Here is a 22,918-nt window from a genome sequence, read left to right as displayed (position 1 = left end):
GGTTGTCCATATCTCGGAAACTATAAGAGATAATGCAATTTGGCAATCGGCAACGTAATTAGCATGCCGAATATTAGTTGGAATGTGAATTGGAACGAAATCGTTAATTCGTAAGACCATTTTACAATTCTGGCCCAAGTTAGAAGCAGAGCCAATTTTGTTAGATGTCGATAGTCCATATCTCGGAAACTATAAGAGATAATGCAATTTGGCAATCGGCAGCGTAAATAGCATGCCGAATATTACTTGGAATGTGAATTGGAACGAAATCGCTAATTCGTAAGACCATTTTACAATTTTGACCCCAGTTAGAAACAGACTCTAAGGTGTAAAATTTCGATTGTCCATATCTCGGAAACTATAAGAGATGATGCAATTTGGCAATCGCCAGCGTAATTAGTATGCCGAATATTACTTGGAATGTGAATTGGAACGAAATCGCTAATTCATAAGAAAATTTTACAATTCTGGCCCAAGTTAGAAGCAGAGCCAATATTGTCAGATGTCGATAGTCCATATCTCGGAAACTATAAGAGATAATGCAATTTGGCAATCGGCAGCATAATTAGCATGCCGAATATTACTTGGAATGTGAATTGGAGCGAAATCGCTAATTCATAAGACCATTTTACAATTCTGGCCCAAGTTAGAAACAGACTCTAAGGTGTAGAATTTCGATTGTCCATATCTCGGAAACTATAAGAGATAATGCAATTTGGCAATCGGCAACGTAATTAGCATGCCGAATATTAGTTGGAATGTGAATTGGAACGAAATCGTTAATTCGTAAGACCATTTTACAATTCTGGCCCAAGTTAGAAGCAGAGCCAATTTTGTTAGATGTCGATAGTCCATATCTCGGAAACTATAAGAGATAATGCAATTTGGCAATCGGCAGCGTAAATAGCATGCCGAATATTACTTGGAATGTGAATTGGAACGAAATCGCTAATTCGTAAGACCATTTTACAATTTTGACCCCAGTTAGAAACAGACTCTAAGGTGTAAAATTTCGATTGTCCATATCTCGGAAACTATAAGAGATGATGCAATTTGGTAATCGGCAGCGTAATTAGTATGCCGAATATTACTTGGAATGTGAATTGGAACGAAATCGCTAATTCATAAGAAAATTTTACAATTCTGGCCCAAGTTAGAAGCAGAGCCAATATTGTCAGACGTCGATAGTCCATATCTCGGAAACTATAAGAGATAATGCAATTTGGCAATCGGCAGCGTAATTAGCATGCCGAATATTACTTGGAATGTGAATTGGAGCGAAATCGCTAATTCATAAGACCATTTTACAATTCTGGCCCAAGTTAGAAACAGAGCCAATATTGTTAGATGTCGATAGACCATATCTCGGAAACTATAAGAGATAATGCAATTTGGCAATCGACAACGTAATTAGCATGCCGAATATTACTTGGAATGTGAATTGGAACGAAATCGCTTATTCGTAAGACCATTTTACAATTTTGACCCCAGTTAGAAACAGACTCTAAGGTGTAGAATTTCGATTGTCCATATCTCGGAAACTATAAGAGATAATGCAATTTGGCAATCGGCAACGTAATTAGCATGCCGAATATTAGTTGGAATGTGAATCGGAACGAAATCGTTAATTCGTAAGACCATTTTACAATTCTGGCCCAAGTTAGAAGCAGAGCCAATTTTGTTAGATGTCGATAGTCCATATCTCGGAAACTATAAGAGATAATGCAATTTGGCAATCGGCAGCGTAAATAGCATGCCGAATATTACTTGGAATGTGAATTGGAGCGAAATCGCTAATTCATAAGACCATTTTACAATTCTGGCCCAAGTTAGAAGCAGGGCCAATATTGTTAGATGTCGATAGACCACATCTCGGAAACTATATGAGATAATGCAATTTGGCAATCGGCAACGTAATTAGCATGCCGAATATTACTTGGAATGTGAATTGGAGCGAAATCGCTAATTCATAAGACCATTTTACAATTCTGGCCCTAGTTAGAAGCAGAGCCAATATTGTTAGATGTCGATAGTCCATATCTCGGAAACTATAAGAGATAATGCAATTTGGCAATCGGCAACGTAATTAGCATGCCGAATATTACTTGGAATGTGAATTGGAGCGAAATCGCTAATTCATAAGACCATTTTACAATTCTGTCCCAAGTTAGAAGCAGAGCCAATATTGTCAGATGTCGATAGTCCATATCTCGGAAACTATAAGAGATAATGCAATTTGGCAATCGGCAACGTAATTAGCATGCCGAATATTACTTGGAATGTGAATTGGAGCGAAATCGCTAATTCATAAGACCATTTTGCAATTCTGGCCCTAGTTAGAAGCAGAGCCAATATTGTTAGATGTCGATAGTCCATATCTCGGAAACTATAAGAGATAATGCAATTTGGCAATCGGCAACGTAATTAGCATGCCGAATATTACTTGGAATGTGAATTGGAGCGAAATCGCTAATTCATAAGACCATTTTACAATTCTGTCCCAAGTTAGAAGCAGAGCCAATATTGTCAGATGTCGATAGTCCATATCTCGGAAACTATAAGAGATAATGCAATTTGGCAATCGGCAGCGTAATTAGCATGCCGAATATTACTTGGAATGTGAATTGGAACGAAATCGCTAATTCGTAAGACCATTTTACAATTTTGACCCCAGTTAGAAACAGACTCTAAGGTGTAAAATTTCGATTGTCCATATCTCGGAAACTATAAGAGATAATGCAATTTGGCAATCGGCAACGTAATTAGCATGCCGAATATTACTTGGAATGTGAATTGGAACGAAATCGCTAATTCGTAAGACCATTTTACAATTTTGACCCCAGTTAGAAACAGACTCTAAGGTGTAGAATTTCGGTTGTCCATATCTCGGAAACTATAAGAGATAATGCAATTTGGCAATCGGCAACGTAATTAGCATGCCGAATATTAGTTGGAATGTGAATTGGAACGAAATCGTTAATTCGTAAGACCATTTTACAATTCTGGCCCAAGTTAGAAGCAGAGCCAATTTTGTTAGATGTCGATAGTCCATATCTCGGAAACTATAAGAGATAATGCAATTTGGCAATCGGCAGCGTAAATAGCATGCCGAATATTACTTGGAATGTGAATTGGAACGAAATCGCTAATTCGTAAGACCATTTTACAATTTTGACCCCAGTTAGAAACAGACTCTAAGGTGTAAAATTTCGATTGTCCATATCTCGGAAACTATAAGAGATGATGCAATTTGGCAATCGGCAGCGTAATTAGTATGCCGAATATTACTTGGAATGTGAATTGGAACGAAATCGCTAATTCATAAGAAAATTTTACAATTCTGGCCCAAGTTAGAAGCAGAGCCAATATTGTCAGATGTCGATAGTCCATATCTCGGAAACTATAAGAGATAATGCAATTTGGCAATCGGCAGCGTAATTAGCATGCCGAATATTACTTGGAATGTGAATTGGAGCGAAATCGCTAATTCATAAGACCATTTTACAATTCTGGCCCAAGTTAGAAGCAGAGCCAATATTGTTAGATGTCGATAGACCATATCTCGGAAACTATAAGAGATAATGCAATTTGGCAATCGGCAACGTAATTAGCATGCCGAATATTACTTGGAATGTGAATTGGAACGAAATCGCTAATTCGTAAGACCATTTTACAATTTTGACCCCAGTTAGAAACAGACTCTAAGGTGTAGAATTTCGATTGTCCATATCTCGGAAACTATAAGAGATAATGCAATTTGGCAATCGGCAACGTAATTAGCATGCCGAATATTAGTTGGAATGTGAATTGGAACGAAATCGTTAATTCGTAAGGCCATTTTACAATTCTGGCCCAAGTTAGAAGCAGAGCCAATTTTGTTAGATGTCGATAGTCCATATCTCGGAAACTGTAAGAGATAATGCAATTTGGCAATCGGCAGCGTAAATAGCATGCCGAATATTACTTGGAATGTGAATTGGAGCGAAATCGCTAATTCATAAGACCATTTTACAATTCTGGCCCAAGTTAGAAGCAGAGCCAATATTGTTAGATGTCGATAGACCATATCTCGGAAACTATAAGAGATAATGCAATTTGGCAATCGGCAACGTAATTAGCATGCCGAATATTACTTGGAATGTGAATTGGAGTGAAATCGCTAATTCATAAGACCATTTTACAATTCTGGCCCTAGTTAGAAGCAGAGCCAATATTGTTAGATGTCGATAGTCCATATCTCGGAAACTATAAGAGATAATGCAATTTGGCAATCGGCAACGTAATTAGCATGCCGAATATTACTTGGAATGTGAATTGGAACGAAATCGCTAATTCATAAGAAAATTTTACAATTCTGGCCCAAGTTAGAAGCAGAGCCAATATTGTCAGATGTCGATAGTCCATATCTCGGAAACTATAAGAGATAATGCAATTTGGCAATCGGCAGCGTAATTAGCATGCCGAATATTACTTGGAATGTGAATTGGAGCGAAATCGCTAATTCGTAAGACAATTTTACAATTTTGACCCCAGTTAGAAACAGACTCTAAGGTGTAGAATTTCGATTGTCCATATCTCGGAAACTATAAGAGATAATGCAATTTGGCAATCGGCAACGTAATTAGCATGCCGAATATTAGTTGGAATGTGAATTGGAACGAAATCGTTAATTCGTAAGACCATTTTACAATTCTGGCCCAAGTTAGAAGCAGAGCCAATTTTGTTAGATGTCGATAGTCCATATCTCGGAAACTATAAGAGATAATGCAATTTGGCAATCGGCAGCGTAAATAGCATGCCGAATATTACTTGGAATGTGAATTGGAGCGAAATCGCTAATTCATAAGACCATTTTACAATTCTGTCCCAAGTTAGAAGCAGAGCCAATATTGTTAGATGTCGATAGACCATATCTCGGAAACTATAAGAGATAATGCAATTTGGCAATCGGCAACGTAATTAGCATGCCGAATATTACTTGGAATGTGAATTGGAGCGAAATCGCTAATTCATAAGACCATTTTACAATTCTGGCCCAAGTTAGAAGCAGAGCCAATATTGTCAGATGTCGATAGTCCATATCTCGGAAACTATAAGAGATAATGCAATTTGGCAATCGGCAACGTAATTAGCATGCCGAATATTACTTGGAATGTGAATTGGAACGAAATCGTCAATTCGTAAGACCATTTTACAATTCTGGCCCAAGTTAGAAGCAGAGCCAATTTTGTTAGATGTCGATAGTCCATATCTCGGAAACTATAAGAGATAATGCAATTTGGCAATCGGCAGCGTAATTAGCATGCCGAATATTACTTGGAATGTGAATTGGAACGTAATCGCTAATTCGTAAGACCATTTTACAATTTGACCCCAGTTAGAAACAGACTCTAAGGTGTAAAATTTCGATTGTCCATATCTCGGAAACTATAAGAGATAATGCAATTTAGCAATCGGCAACGTAATTAGCATGCCGTATATTACTTGGAATGTGAATTGGAGCGAAATCGCTAATTCATAAGACCATTTTACAATTCTGGCCCTAGTTAGAAGCAGAGCCAATATTGTTAGATGTCGATAGTCCATATCTCGGAAACTATAAGAGATAATGCAATTTGGCAATCGGCAACGTAATTAGCATGCCGAATATTACTTGGAATGTGAATTGGAGCGAAATCACTAATTCATAAGACCATTTTACAATTCTGTCCCAAGTTAGAAGCAGAGCCAATATTGTCAGATGTCGATAGTCCATATCTCGGAAACTATAAGAGATAATGCAATTTGGCAATCGGCAACGTAATTAGCATGCCGAATATTACTTGGAATGTGAATTGGAACGAAATCGTTAATTCGTAAGACCATTTTACAATTCTGGCCCAAGTTAGAAGCAGAGCCAATTTTGTTAGATGTCGATAGTCCATATCTCGGAAACTATAAGAGATAATGCAATTTGGCAATCGGCAGCATAAATAGCATGCCGAATATTACTTGGAATGTGAATTGGAGCGAAATCGCTAATTCATAAGACCATTTTACAATTCTGGCCCAAGTTAGAAGCAGAGCCAATATTGTTAGATGTCGATAGACCATATCTCGGAAACTATAAGAGATAATGCAATTTGGCAATCGGCAACGTAATTAGCATGCCGAATATTACTTGGAATGTGATTTGGAGCGAAATCGCTAATTCATAAGACCATTTTACAATTCTGGCCCTAGTTAGAAGCAGAGCCAATATTGTTAGATGTCGATAGTCCATATCTCGGAAACTATAAGAGATAATGCAATTTGGCAATCGGCAACGTAATTAGCATGCCGAATATTACTTGGAATGTGAATTGGAGCGAAATCGCTAATTCATAAGACCATTTTACAATTCTGTCCCAAGTTAGAAGCAGAGCCAATATTGTCAGATGTCGATAGTCCATATCTCGGAAACTATAAGAGATAATGCAATTTGGCAATCGGCAACGTAATTAGCATGCCGAATATTACTTGGAATGTGAATTGGAACGAAATCGTTAATTCGTAAGACCATTTTACAATTCTGGCCCAAGTTAGAAGCAGAGCCAATTTTGTTAGATGTCGATAGTCCATATCTCTGAAACTATAAGAGATAATGCAATTTGGCAATCGGCAGCGTAATTAGCATGCCGAATATTACTTGGAATGTGAATTGGAACAAAATCGCTAATTCGTAAGACCATTTTACAATTTTGACCCCAGTTAGAAACAGACTCTAAGGTGTAAAATTTCGATTGTCCATATCTCGGAAACTATAAGAGATAATGCAATTTGGCAATCGGCAACGTAATTAGCATGCCGAATATTACTTGGAATGTGAATTGGAACGAAATCGCTAATTCGTAAGACCATTTTACAATTTTGACCCCAGTTAGAAACAGACTCTAAGGTGTAGAATTTCGATTGTCCATATCTCGGAAACTATAAGAGATGATGCAATTTGGCAATCGGCAGCGTAATTAGTATGCCGAATATTACTTGGAATGTGAATTGGAACGAAATCGCTAATTCATAAGAAAATTTTACAATTCTGGCCCAAGTTAGAAGCAGAGCCAATATTGTCAGATGTCGATAGTCCATATCTCGGAAACTATAAGAGATAATGCAATTTGGCAATCGGCAGCGTAATTAGCATGCCGAATATTACTTGGAATGTGAATTGGAGCGAAATCGCTAATTCATAAGACCATTTTACAATTCTGGCCCAAGTTAGAAGCAGAGCCAATATTGTTAGATGTCGATAGACCATATCTCGGAAACTATAAGAGCTAATGCAATTTGGCAATCGGCAACGTAATTAGCATGCCGAATATTACTTGGAATGTGAATTGGAACGAAATCGCTAATTCGTAAGACCATTTTACAATTTTGACCCCAGTTAGAAACAGACTCTAAGGTGTAGAATTTCGATTGTCCATATCTCGGAAACTATAAGAGATAATGCAATTTGGCAATCGGCAACGTAATTAGCATGCCGAATATTACTTGGAATGTGAATTGGAACGAAATCGCTAATTCGTAAGACCATTTTACAATTTTGACCCCAGTTAGAAACAGACTCTAAGGTGTAAAATTTCGATTGTCCATATCTCGGAAACTATAAGAGATAATGCAATTTGGCAATCGGCAACGTAATTAGCATGCCGAATATTACTTGGAATGTGAATTGGAACGAAATCGCTAATTCATAAGAAAATTTTACAATTCTGGCCCAAGTTAGAAGCAGAGCCAATATTGTCAGATGTCGATAGTCCATATCTCGGAAACTATAAGAGATAATGCAATTTGGCAATCGGCAGCGTAATTAGCATGCCGAATATTACTTGGAATGTGAATTGGAGCGAAATCGCTAATTCATAAGACCATTTTACAATTCTGGCCCAAGTTAGAAGCAGAGCCAATATTGTTAGATGTCGATAGACCATATCTCGGAAACTATAAGAGCTAATGCAATTTGGCAATCGGCAACGTAATTAGCATGCCGAATATTACTTGGAATGTGAATTGGAACGAAATCGCTAATTCGTAAGACCATTTTACAATTTTGACCCCAGTTAGAAACAGACTCTAAGGTGTAGAATTTCGATTGTCCATATCTCGGAAACTATAAGAGATAATGCAATTTGGCAATCGGCAGCGTAATTAGCATGCCGAATATTACTTGGAATGTGAATTGGAACGAAATCGCTAATTCGTAAGACCATTTTACAATTTTGACCCCAGTTAGAAACAGACTCTAAGGTGTAAAATTTCGATTGTCCATATCTCGGAAACTATAAGAGATAATGCAATTTGGCAATCGGCAACGTAATTAGCATGCCGAATATTACTTGGAATGTGAATTGGAACGAAATCGTTAATTCGTAAGACCATTTTACAATTCTTGCCCAAGTTAGAAGCAGAGCCAATTTTGCTAGATGTCGATAGTCCATATCTCGGAAACTATAAGAGATAATGCAATTTGGCAATCGGCAGCGTAATTAGCATGCCGAATATTACTTGGAATGTGAATTGGAACGAAATCGCTAATTCGTAAGACCATTTTACAATTTTGACCCCAGTTAGAAACAGACTCTAAGGTGTAAAATTTCGATTGTCCATATCTCGGAAACTATAAGAGATAATGCAATTTGGCAATCGGCAACGTAATTAGCATGCCGAATATTACTTGGAATGTGAATTGGAACGAAATCGTTAATTCGTAAGACCATTTTACAATTCTGGCCCAAGTTAGAAGCAGAGCCAATATTGTCAGATGTCGATAGTCCATATCTCGGAAACTATAAGAGATAATGCAATTTGGCAATCGGCAACGTAATTAGCATGCCGAATATTACTTGGAATGTGAATTGGAACGAAATCGCTAATTCGTAAGACCATTTTACAATTTTGACCCCAGTTAGAAACAGACTCTAAGGTGTAAAATTTCGATTGTCCGTATCTCGGAAACTATAAGAGATAATGCAATTTGACAATCGGCAACGTAATTAGCATGCCGAATATTACTTGGAATGTGAATTGGAACGAAATCGCTAATTCATAAGACCATTTTACAATTCTGGCCCAAGTTAGAAGCAGAGCCTATATTGTTAGATCTCGATAGTCCATATCTCGGAAACCATAAGAGATAATGCAATTTGGCAATCGGCAGCGTAAATAGCATGCCGAATATTACTTGGAATGTGAATTGGAACGAAATCGCTAATTCATAAGACCATTTTACAATTTTGACCCCAGTTAGAAACAGACTCTAAGGTGTAAAATTTCGATTGTCCATATCTCAGAAACTATAAGAGATGATGCAATTTGGCAATCGGCAACGTAATTAGCATGCCGAATATTACTTGGAATGTGAATTGGAGCGAAATGGCTAATTCATAAGACCATTTTACAATTCTGGCCCTAGTTAGAAGCAGAGCCAATATTGTCAGATGTCGATAGTCCATATCTCGGAAACTATAAGAGATAATGCAATTTGGCAATCGGCAGCGTAATTAGCATGCCGAATATTACTTGGAATGTGAATTGGAGCGAAATCGCTAATTCATAAGACCATTTTACAATTCTGGCCCAAGTTAGAAGCAGAGCCAATATTGTTAGATGTCGATAGACCATATCTCGGAAACTATAAGAGATAATGCAATTTGGCAATCGGCAACGTAATTAGCATGCCGAATATTACTTGGAATGTGAATTGGAGCGAAATCGCTAATTCATAAGACCATTTTACAATTCTGGCCCAAGTTAGAAGCAGAGCCAATATTGTCAGATGTCGATAATCCATATCTCGGAAACTATGAGAGATAATGCAATTTGGCAATCGGCAACGTAATTAGCATGCCGAATATTACTTGGAATGTGAATTGGAACGAAATCGTCAATTCGTAAGACCATTTTACAATTCTGGCCCAAGTTAGAAGCAGAGCCAATTTTGTTAGATGTCGATAGTCCATATCTCGGAAACTATAAGAGATAATGCAATTTGGCAATCGGCAGCGTAATTAGCATGCCGAATATTACTTGGAATGTGAATTGGAACGTAATCGCTAATTCGTAAGACCATTTTACAATTTTGACCCCAGTTAGAAACAGACTCTAAGGTGTAAAATTTCGATTGTCCATATCTCGAAAACTATAAGAGATAATGCAATTTAGCAATCGGCAACGTAATTAGCATGCCGTATATTACTTGGAATGTGAATTGGAGCGAAATCGCTAATTCATAAGACCATTTTAGAATTCTGGCCCTAGTTAGAAGCAGAGCCAATATTGTTAGATGTCGATAGTCCATATCTCGGAAACTATAAGAAATAATGCAATTTGGCAATCGGCAACGTAATTAGCATGCCGAATATTACTTGGAATGTGAATTGGAACGAAATCGCTAATTCGAAGGACCATTTTACAATTTTGACCCCAGTTAGAAACAGACCCTAAGGTGTAAAATTTCGATTGTCCATATTTCGGAAACTATAAGAGATAATGCAATTTGGCAATCGGCAGCGTAATTAGCATGCCGAATATTACTTGGAGTGTGAATTGGAACGAAATCGCTAATTCGTAAGACCATTTTACAATTTTGACCCCAGTTAGAAACAGACTCTAAGGTGTAAAATTTCGATAGTCCATATCTCGGAAACTATAAGAGATAATACAATTTGGCAATCGGCAACGTAATTAGCATGCCGAATATTACTTGGAATGTGAATTGGAGCGAAATCGCTAATTCATAAGACCATTTTACAATTCTGGCCCTAGTTAGAAGCAGAGATAATATTGTTAGATGTCGATAGTCCATATCTCGGAAACTATAAGAGATAATGCAATTTGGCAATCGGCAACGTAATTAGCATGCCGAATATTACTTGGAATGTGAATTGGAGCGAAATCGCTAATTCATAAGACCATTTTACAATTCTGGCCCAAGTTAGAAGCAGAGCCAATATTGTCAGATGTCGATAGTCCATATCTCGGAAACTATAAGAGATAATGCAATTTGGCAATCGGCAACGTAATTAGCATGCCGAATATTACTTGGAATGTGAATTGGAGCGAAATCGCTAATTCATAAGACCATTTTACAATTCTGGCCCAAGTTAGAAGCAGGGCCAATATTGTTAGATGTCGATAGACCACATCTCGGAAACTATATGAGATAATGCAATTTGGCAATCGGCAACGTAATTAGCATGCCGAATATTACTTGGAATGTGAATTGGAGCGAAATCGCTAATTCATAAGACCATTTTACAATTCTGGCCCTAGTTAGAAGCAGAGCCAATATTGTTAGATGTCGATAGTCCATATCTCGGAAACTATAAGAGATAATGCAATTTGGCAATCGGCAACGTAATTAGCATGCCGAATATTACTTGGAATGTGAATTGGAGCGAAATCGCTAATTCATAAGACCATTTTACAATTCTGTCCCAAGTTAGAAGCAGAGCCAATATTGTCAGATGTCGATAGTCCATATCTCGGAAACGATAAGAGATAATGCAATTTGGCAATCGGCAACGTAATTAGCATGCCGAATATTACTTGGAATGTGAATTGGAGCGAAATCGCTAATTCCTAAGACCATTTTACAATTCTGGCCCTAGTTAGAAGCAGAGCCAATATTGTTAGATGTCGATAGTCCATATCTCGGAAACTATAAGAGATAATGCAATTTGGCAATCGGCAACGTAATTAGCATGCCGAATATTACTTGGAATGTGAATTGGAGCGAAATCGCTAATTCATAAGACCATTTTACAATTCTGTCCCAAGTTAGAAGCAGAGCCAATATTGTCAGATGTCGATAGTCCATATCTCGGAAACTATAAGAGATAATGCAATTTGGCAATCGGCAGCGTAATTAGCATGCCGAATATTACTTGGAATGTGAATTGGAACGAAATCGCTAATTCGTAAGACCATTTTACAATTTTGACCCCAGTTAGAAACAGACTCTAAGGTGTAAAATTTCGATTGTCCATATCTCGGAAACTATAAGAGATAATGCAATTTGGCAATCGGCAACGTAATTAGCATGCCGAATATTACTTGGAATGTGAATTGGAACGAAATCGTTAATTCGTAAGACCATTTTACAATTCTGGCCCAAGTTAGAAGCAGAGCCAATTTTGTTAGATGTCGATAGTCCATATCTCGGAAACTATAAGAGATAATGCAATTTGGCAATCGGCAGCGTAAATAGCATGCCGAATATTACTTGGAATGTGAATTGGAACGAAATCGCTAATTCGTAAGACCATTTTACAATTTTGACCCCAGTTAGAAACAGACTCTAAGGTGTAAAATTTCGATTGTCCATATCTCGGAAACTATAAGAGATGATGCAATTTGGCAATCGGCAGCGTAATTAGTATGCCGAATATTACTTGGAATGTGAATTGGAACGAAATCGCTAATTCATAAGAAAATTTTACAATTCTGGCCCAAGTTAGAAGCAGAGCCAATATTGTCAGATGTCGATAGTCCATATCTCGGAAACTATAAGAGATAATGCAATTTGGCAATCGGCAGCGTAATTAGCATGCCGAATATTACTTGGAATGTGAATTGGAGCGAAATCGCTAATTCATAAGACCATTTTACAATTCTGGCCCAAGTTAGAAGCAGAGCCAATATTGTTAGATGTCGATAGACCATATCTCGGAAACTATAAGAGATAATGCAATTTGGCAATCGGCAACGTAATTAGCATGCCGAATATTACTTGGAATGTGAATTGGAACGAAATCGCTAATTCGTAAGACCATTTTACAATTTTGACCCCAGTTAGAAACAGACTCTAAGGTGTAGAATTTCGATTGTCCATATCTCGGAAACTATAAGAGATAATGCAATTTGGCAATCGGCAACGTAATTAGCATGCCGAATATTAGTTGGAATGTGAATTGGAACGAAATCGTTAATTCGTAAGACCATTTTACAATTCTGGCCCAAGTTAGAAGCAGAGCCAATTTTGTTAGATGTCGATAGTCCATATCTCGGAAACTATAAGAGATAATGCAATTTGGCAATCGGCAGCGTAAATAGCATGCCGAATATTACTTGGAATGTGAATTGGAGCGAAATCGCTAATTCATAAGACCATTTTACAATTCTGGCCCAAGTTAGAAGCAGAGCCAATATTGTTAGATGTCGATAGACCATATCTCGGAAACTATAAGAGATAATGCAATTTGGCAATCGGCAACGTAGTTAGCATGCCGAATATTACTTGGAATGTGAATTGGAGTGAAATCGCTAATTCATAAGACCATTTTACAATTCTGGCCCTAGTTAGAAGCAGAGCCAATATTGTTAGATGTCGATAGTCCATATCTCGGAAACTATAAGAGATAATGCAATTTGGCAATCGGCAACGTAATTAGCATGCCGAATATTACTTGGAATGTGAATTGGAACGAAATCGCTAATTCATAAGAAAATTTTACAATTCTGGCCCAAGTTAGAAGCAGAGCCAATATTGTCAGATGTCGATAGTCCATATCTTGGAAACTATAAGAGATAATGCAATTTGGCAATCGGCAGCGTAATTAGCATGCCGAATATTACTTGGAATGTGAATTGGAGCGAAATCGCTAATTCATAAGACCATTTTACAATTCTGGCCCAAGTTAGAAGCAGAGCCAATATTGTTAGATGTCGATAGACCATATCTCGGAAACTATAAGAGATAATGCAATTTGGCAATCGGCAACGTAATTAGCATGCCGAATATTACTTGGAATGTGAATTGGAACGAAATCGCTAATTCGTAAGACAATTTTACAATTTTGACCCCAGTTAGAAACAGACTCTAAGGTGTAGAATTTCGATTGTCCATATCTCGGAAACTATAAGAGATAATGCAATTTGGCAATCGGCAACGTAATTAGCATGCCGAATATTAGTTGGAATGTGAATTGGAACGAAATCGTTAATTCGTAAGACCATTTTACAATTCTGGCCCAAGTTAGAAGCAGAGCCAATTTTGTTAGATGTCGATAGTCCATATCTCGGAAACTATAAGAGATAATGCAATTTGGCAATCGGCAGCGTAAATAGCATGCCGAATATTACTTGGAATGTGAATTGGAGCGAAATCGCTAATTCATAAGACCATTTTACAATTCTGTCCCAAGTTAGAAGCAGAGCCAATATTGTTAGATGTCGATAGACCATATCTCGGAAACTATAAGAGATAATGCAATTTGGCAATCGGCAACGTAATTAGCATGCCGAATATTACTTGGAATGTGAATTGGAGCGAAATCGCTAATTCATAAGACCATTTTACAATTCTGGCCCAAGTTAGAAGCAGAGCCAATATTGTCAGATGTCGATAGTCCATATCTCGGAAACTATAAGAGATAATGCAATTTGGCAATCGGCAACGTAATTAGCATGCCGAATATTACTTGGAATGTGAATTGGAACGAAATCGTCAATTCGTAAGACCATTTTACAATTCTGGCCCAAGTTAGAAGCAGAGCCAATTTTGTTAGATGTCGATAGTCCATATCTCGGAAACTATAAGAGATAATGCAATTTGGCAATCGGCAGCGTAATTAGCATGCCGAATATTACTTGGAATGTGAATTGGAACGTAATCGCTAATTCGTAAGACCATTTTACAATTTTGACCCCAGTTAGAAACAGACTCTAAGGTGTAAAATTTCGATTGTCCATATCTCGGAAACTATAAGAGATAATGCAATTTAGCAATCGGCAACGTAATTAGCATGCCGAATATTACTTGGAATGTGAATTGGAACGAAATCGCTAATTCGTAAGACCATTTTACAATTTTGACCCCAGTTAGAAACAGACTCTAAGGTGTAGAATTTCGGTTGTCCATATCTCGGAAACTATAAGAGATAATGCAATTTGGCAATCGGCAACGTAATTAGCATGCCGAATATTAGTTGGAATGTGAATTGGAACGAAATCGTTAATTCGTAAGACCATTTTACAATTCTGGCCCAAGTTAGAAGCAGAGCCAATTTTGTTAGATGTCGATAGTCCATATCTCGGAAACTATAAGAGATAATGCAATTTGGCAATCGGCAGCGTAAATAGCATGCCGAATATTACTTGGAATGTGAATTGGAACGAAATCGCTAATTCGTAAGACCATTTTACAATTTTGACCCCAGTTAGAAACAGACTCTAAGGTGTAAAATTTCGATTGTCCATATCTCGGAAACTATAAGAGATGATGCAATTTGGCAATCGGCAGCGTAATTAGTATGCCGAATATTACTTGGAATGTGAATTGGAACGAAATCGCTAATTCATAAGAAAATTTTACAATTCTGGCCCAAGTTAGAAGCAGAGCCAATATTGTCAGATGTCGATAGTTCATATCTCGGAAACTATAAGAGATAATGCAATTTGGCAATCGGCAGCGTAATTAGCATGCCGAATATTACTTGGAATGTGAATTGGAGCGAAATCGCTAATTCATAAGACCATTTTACAATTCTGGCCCAAGTTAGAAGCAGAGCCAATATTGTTAGATGTCGATAGACCATATCTCGGAAACTATAAGAGATAATGCAATTTGGCAATCGGCAACGTAATTAGCATGCCGAATATTACTTGGAATGTGAATTGGAACGAAATCGCTAATTCGTAAGACCATTTTACAATTTTTACCCCAGTTAGAAACAGACTCTAAGGTGTAGAATTTCGATTGTCCATATCTCGGAAACTATAAGAGATAATGCAATTTGGCAATCGGCAACGTAATTAGCATGCCGAATATTAGTTGGAATGTGAATTGGAACGAAATCGTTAATTCGTAAGACCATTTTACAATTCTGGCCCAAGTTAGAAGCAGAGCCAATTTTGTTAGATGTCGATAGTCCATATCTCGGAAACTATAAGAGATAATGCAATTTGGCAATCGGCAGCGTAAATAGCATGCCGAATATTACTTGGAATGTGAATTGGAGCGAAATCGCTAATTCATAAGACCATTTTACAATTCTGTCCCAAGTTAGAAGCAGAGCCAATATTGTTAGATGTCGATAGACCATATCTCGGAAACTATAAGAGATAATGCAATTTGGCAATCGGCAACGTAATTAGCATGCCGAATATTACTTGGAATGTGAATTGGAGCGAAATCGCTAATTCATAAGACCATTTTACAATTCTGGCCCAAGTTAGAAGCAGAGCCAATATTGTCAGATGTCGATAGTCCATATCTCGGAAACTATAAGAGATAATGCAATTTGGCAATCGGCAACGTAATTAGCATGCCGAATATTACTTGGAATGTGAATTGGAACGAAATCGTCAATTCGTAAGACCATTTTACAATTCTGGCCCAAGTTAGAAGCAGAGCCAATTTTGTTAGATGTCGATAGTCCATATCTCGGAAACTATAAGAGATAATGCAATTTGGCAATCGGCAGCGTAATTAGCATGCCGAATATTACTTGGAATGTGAATTGGAACGTAATCGCTAATTCGTAAGACCATTTTACAATTTTGACCCCAGTTAGAAACAGACTCTAAGGTGTAAAATTTCGATTGTCCATATCTCGGAAACTATAAGAGATAATGCAATTTAGCAATCGGCAACGTAATTAGCATGCCGAATATTACTTGGAATGTGAATTGGAACGAAATCGCTAATTCGTAAGACCATTTTACAATTTTGACCCCAGTTAGAAACAGACTCTAAGGTGTAGAAATTCGGTTGTCCATATCTCGGAAACTATAAGAGATAATGCAATTTGGCAATCGGCAACGTAATTAGCATGCCGAATATTAGTTGGAATGTGAATTGGAACGAAATCGTTAATTCGTAAGACCATTTTACAATTCTGGCCCAAGTTAGAAGCAGAGCCAATTTTGTTAGATGTCGATAGTCCATATCTCGGAAACTATAAGAGATAATGCAATTTGGCAATCGGCAGCGTAAATAGCATGCCGAATATTACTTGGAATGTGAATTGGAACGAAATCGCTAATTCGTAAGACCATTTTACAATTTTGACCCCAGTTAGAAACAGACTCTAAGGTGTAAAATTTCGATTGTCCATATCTCGGAAACTATAAGAGATGATGCAATTTGGCAATCGGCAGCGTAATTAGTATGCCGAATATTACTTGGAATGTGAATTGGAACGAAATCGCTAATTCATAAGAAAATTTTACAATTCTGGCCCAAGTTAGAAGCAGAGCCAATATTGTCAGATGTCGATAGTTCGTATCTCGGAAACTATAAGAGATAATGCAATTTGGCAATCGGCAGCGTAATTAGCATGCCGAATATTACTTGGAATGTGAATTGGAGCGAAATCGCTAATTCATAAGACCATTTTACAATTCTGGCCCAAGTTAGAAGCAGAGCCAATATTGTTAGATGTCGATAGACCATATCTCGGAAACTATAAGAGATAATGCAATTTGGCAATCGGCAACGTAATTAGCATGCCGAATATCACTTGGAATGTGATTTGGAACGAAATCGCTAATTCGTAAGACCATTTTACAATTTTGACCCCAGTTAGAAACAGACTCTAAGGTGTAGAATTTCGATTGTCCATATCTCGGAAACTATAAGAGATAATGCAATTTGGCAATCGGCAACGTAATTAGCATGCCGAATATTAGTTGGAATGTGAATTGGAACGAAATCGTTAATTCGTAAGACCATTTTACAATTCTGGCCCAAGTTAGAAGCAGAGCCAATTTTGTTAGATGTCGATAGTCCATATCTCGGAAACTATAAGAGATAATGCAATTTGGCAATCGGCAGCGTAAATAGCATGCCGAATATTACTTGGAATGTGAATTGGAGCGAAATCGCTAATTCATAAGACCATTTTACAATTCTGGCCCAAGTTAGAAGCAGAGCCAATATTGTTAGATGTCGATAGACCATATCTCGGAAACTATAAGAGATAATGCAATTTGGCAATCGGCAACGTAGTTAGCATGCCGAATATTACTTGGAATGTGAATTGGAGGGAAATCGCTAATTCATAAGACCATTTTACAATTCTGGCCCTAGTTAGAAGCAGAGCCAATATTGTTAGATGTCGATAGTCCATATCTCGGAAACTATAAGAGATAATGCAATTTGGCAATCGGCAACGTAATTAGCATGCCGAATATTACTTGGAATGTGAATTGGAACGAAATCGCTAATTCATAAGAAAATTTTACAATTCTGGCCCAAGTTAGAAGCAGAGCCAATATTGTCAGATGTCGATAGTCCATATCTTGGAAACTATAAGAGATAATGCAATTTGGCAATCGGCAGCGTAATTAGCATGCCGAATATTACTTGGAATGTGAATTGGAGCGAAATCGCTAATTCATAAGACCATTTTACAATTCTGGCCCAAGTTAGAAGCAGAGCCAATATTGTTAGATGTCGATAGACCATATCTCGGAAACTATAAGAGATAATGCAATTTGGCAATCGGCAACGTAATTAGCATGCCGAATATTACTTGGAATGTGAATTGGAACGAAATCGCTAATTCGTAAGACAATTTTACAATTTTGACCCCAGTTAGAAACAGACTCTAAGGTGTAGAATTTCGATTGTCCATATCTCGGAAACTATAAGAGATAATGCAATTTGGCAATCGGCAACGTAATTAGCATGCCGAATATTAGTTGGAATGTGAATTGGAACGAAATCGTTAATTCGTAAGACCATTTTACAATTCTGGCCCAAGTTAGAAGCAGAGCCAATTTTGTTAGATGTCGATAGTCCATATCTCGGAAACTATAAGAGATAATGCAATTTGGCAATCGGCAGCGTAAATAGCATGCCGAATATTACTTGGAATGTGAATTGGAGCGAAATCGCTAATTCATAAGACCATTTTACAATTCTGTCCCAAGTTAGAAGCAGAGCCAATATTGTTAGATGTCGATAGACCATATCTCGGAAACTATAAGAGATAATGCAATTTGGCAATCGGCAACGTAATTAGCATGCCGAATATTACTTGGAATGTGAATTGGAGCGAAATCGCTAATTCATAAGACCATTTTACAATTCTGGCCCAAGTTAGAAGCAGAGCCAATATTGTCAGATGTCGATAGTCCATATCTCGGAAACTATAAGAGATAATGCAATTTGGCAATCGGCAACGTAATTAGCATGCCGAATATTACTTGGAATGTGAATTGGAACGAAATCGTCAATTCGTAAGACCATTTTACAATTCTGGCCCAAGTTAGAAGCAGAGCCAATTTTGTTAGATGTCGATAGTCCATATCTCGGAAACTATAAGAGATAATGCAATTTGGCAATCGGCAGCGTAATTGGCATGCCGAATATTACTTGGAATGTGAATTGGAACGTAATCGCTAATTCGTAAGACCATTTTACAATTTTGACCCCAGTTAGAAACAGACTCTAAGGTGTAAAATTTCGATTGTCCATATCTCGGAAACTATAAGAGATAATGCAATTTAGCAATCGGCAACGTAATTAGCATGCCGAATATTACTTGGAATGTGAATTGGAACGAAATCGCTAATTCGTAAGACCATTTTACAATTTTGACCCCAGTTAGAAACAGACTCTAAGGTGTAGAATTTCGGTTGTCCATATCTCGGAAACTATAAGAGATAATGCAATTTGGCAATCGGCAACGTAATTAGCATGCCGAATATTAGTTGGAATGTGAATTGGAACGAAATCGTTAATTCGTAAGACCATTTTACAATTCTGGCCCAAGTTAGAAGCAGAGCCAATTTTGTTAGATGTCGATAGTCCATATCTCGGAAACTATAAGAGATAATGCAATTTGGCAATCGGCAGCGTAAATAGCATGCCGAATATTACTTGGAATGTGAATTGGAACGAAATCGCTAATTCGTAAGACCATTTTACAATTTTGACCCCAGTTAGAAACAGACTCTAAGGTGTAAAATTTCGATTGTCCATATCTCGGAAACTATAAGAGATGATGCAATTTGGCAATCGGCAGCGTAATTAGTATGCCGAATATTACTTGGAATGTGAATTGGAACGAAATCGCTAATTCATAAGAAAATTTTACAATTCTGGCCCAAGTTAGAAGCAGAGCCAATATTGTCAGATGTCGATAGTTCATATCTCGGAAACTATAAGAGATAATGCAATTTGGCAATCGGCAGCGTAATTAGCATGCCGAATATTACTTGGAATGTGAATTGGAGCGAAATCGCTAATTCATAAGACCATTTTACAATTCTGGCCCAAGTTAGAAGCAGAGCCAATATTGTTAGATGTCGATAGACCATATCTCGGAAACTATAAGAGATAATGCAATTTGGCAATCGGCAACGTAATTAGCATGCCGAATATTACTTGGAATGTGAATTGGAACGAAATCGCTAATTCGTAAGACCATTTTACAATTTTTACCCCAGTTAGAAACAGACTCTAAGGTGTAGAATTTCGATTGTCCATATCTCGGAAACTATAAGAGATAATGCAATTTGGCAATCGGCAACGTAATTAGCATGCCGAATATTAGTTGGAATGTGAATTGGAACGAAATCGTTAATTCGTAAGACCATTTTACAATTCTGGCCCAAGTTAGAAGCAGAGCCAATTTTGTTAGATGTCGATAGTCCATATCTCGGAAACTATAAGAGATAATGCAATTTGGCAATCGGCAGCGTAAATAGCATGCCGAATATTACTTGGAATGTGAATTGGAGCGAAATCGCTAATTCATAAGACCATTTTACAATTCTGTCCCAAGTTAGAAGCAGAGCCAATATTGTTAGATGTCGATAGACCATATCTCGGAAACTATAAGAGATAATGCAATTTGGCAATCGGCAACGTAATTAGCATGCCGAATATTACTTGGAATGTGAATTGGAGCGAAATCGCTAATTCATAAGACCATTTTACAATTCTGGCCCAAGTTAGAAGCAGAGCCAATATTGTCAGATGTCGATAGTCCATATCTCGGAAACTATAAGAGATAATGCAATTTGGCAATCGGCAACGTAATTAGCATGCCGAATATTACTTGGAATGTGAATTGGAACGAAATCGTCAATTCGTAAGACCATTTTACAATTCTGGCCCAAGTTAGAAGCAGAGCCAATTTTGTTAGATGTCGATAGTCCATATCTCGGAAACTATAAGAGATAATGCAATTTGGCAATCGGCAGCGTAATTAGCATGCCGAATATTACTTGGAATGTGAATTGGAACGTAATCGCTAATTCGTAAGACCATTTTACAATTTTGACCCCAGTTAGAAACAGACTCTAAGGTGTAAAATTTCGATTGTCCATATCTCGGAAACTATAAGAGATAATGCAATTTAGCAATCGGCAACGTAATTAGCATGCCGAATATTACTTGGAATGTGAATTGGAACGAAATCGCTAATTCGTAAGACCATTTTACAATTTTGACCCCAGTTAGAAACAGACTCTAAGGTGTAGAATTTCGGTTGTCCATATCTCGGAAACTATAAGAGATAATGCAATTTGGCAATCGGCAACGTAATTAGCATGCCGAATATTAGTTGGAATGTGAATTGGAACGAAATCGTTAATTCGTAAGACCATTTTACAATTCTGGCCCAAGTTAGAAGCAGAGCCAATTTTGTTAGATGTCGATAGTCCATATCTCGGAAACTATAAGAGATAATGCAATTTGGCAATCGGCAGCGTAAATAGCATGCCGAATATTACTTGGAATGTGAATTGGAACGAAATCGCTAATTCGTAAGACCATTTTACAATTTTGACCCCAGTTAGAAACAGACTCTAAGGTGTAAAATTTCGATTGTCCATATCTCGGAAACTATAAGAGATGATGCAATTTGGCAATCGGCAGCGTAATTAGTATGCCGAATATTACTTGGAATGTGAATTGGAACGAAATCGCTAATTCATAAGAAAATTTTACAATTCTGGCCCAAGTTAGAAGCAGAGCCAATATTGTCAGATGTCGATAGTTCATATCTCGGAAACTATAAGAGATAATGCAATTTGGCAATCGGCAGCGTAATTAGCATGCCGAATATTACTTGGAATGTGAATTGGAGCGAAATCGCTAATTCATAAGACCATTTTACAATTCTGGCCCAAGTTAGAAGCAGAGCCAATATTGTTAGATGTCGATAGACCATATCTCGGAAACTATAAGAGATAATGCAATTTGGCAATCGGCAACGTAATTAGCATGCCGAATATTACTTGGAATGTGAATTGGAACGAAATCGCTAATTCGTAAGACCATTTTACAATTTTTACCCCAGTTAGAAACAGACTCTAAGGTGTAGAATTTCGATTGTCCATATCTCGGAAACTATAAGAGATAATGCAATTTGGCAATCGGCAACGTAATTAGCATGCCGAATATTAGTTGGAATGTGAATTGGAACGAAATCGTTAATTCGTAAGACCATTTTACAATTCTGGCCCAAGTTAGAAGCAGAGCCAATTTTGTTAGATGTCGATAGTCCATATCTCGGAAACTATAAGAGATAATGCAATTTGGCAATCGGCAGCGTAAATAGCATGCCGAATATTACTTGGAATGTGAATTGGAGCGAAATCGCTAATTCATAAGACCATTTTACAATTCTGGCCCAAGTTAGAAGCAGAGCCAATATTGTTAGATGTCGATAGACCATATCTCGGAAACTATAAGAGATAATGCAATTTGGCAATCGGCAACGTAATTAGCATGCCGAATATTACTTGGAATGTGAATTGGAGTGAAATCGCTAATTCATAAGACCATTTTACAATTCTGGCCCTAGTTAGAAGCAGAGCCAATATTGTTAGATGTCGATAGTCCATATCTCGGAAACTATAAGAGATAATGCAATTTGGCAGTCGGCAACGTAATTAGCATGCCGAATATTACTTGGAATGTGAATTGGAACGAAATCGC

The sequence above is a fragment of the Rhynchophorus ferrugineus genome, unplaced genomic scaffold (genome assembly GCF_030347505.1).
Source record: "Rhynchophorus ferrugineus isolate W39M unplaced genomic scaffold, kcgeb_rfMv2 rfM2, whole genome shotgun sequence".
NCBI lineage: Eukaryota > Metazoa > Arthropoda > Insecta > Coleoptera > Curculionidae > Rhynchophorus > Rhynchophorus ferrugineus.
Note: the sequence above shows the minus strand (reverse complement) of the source record.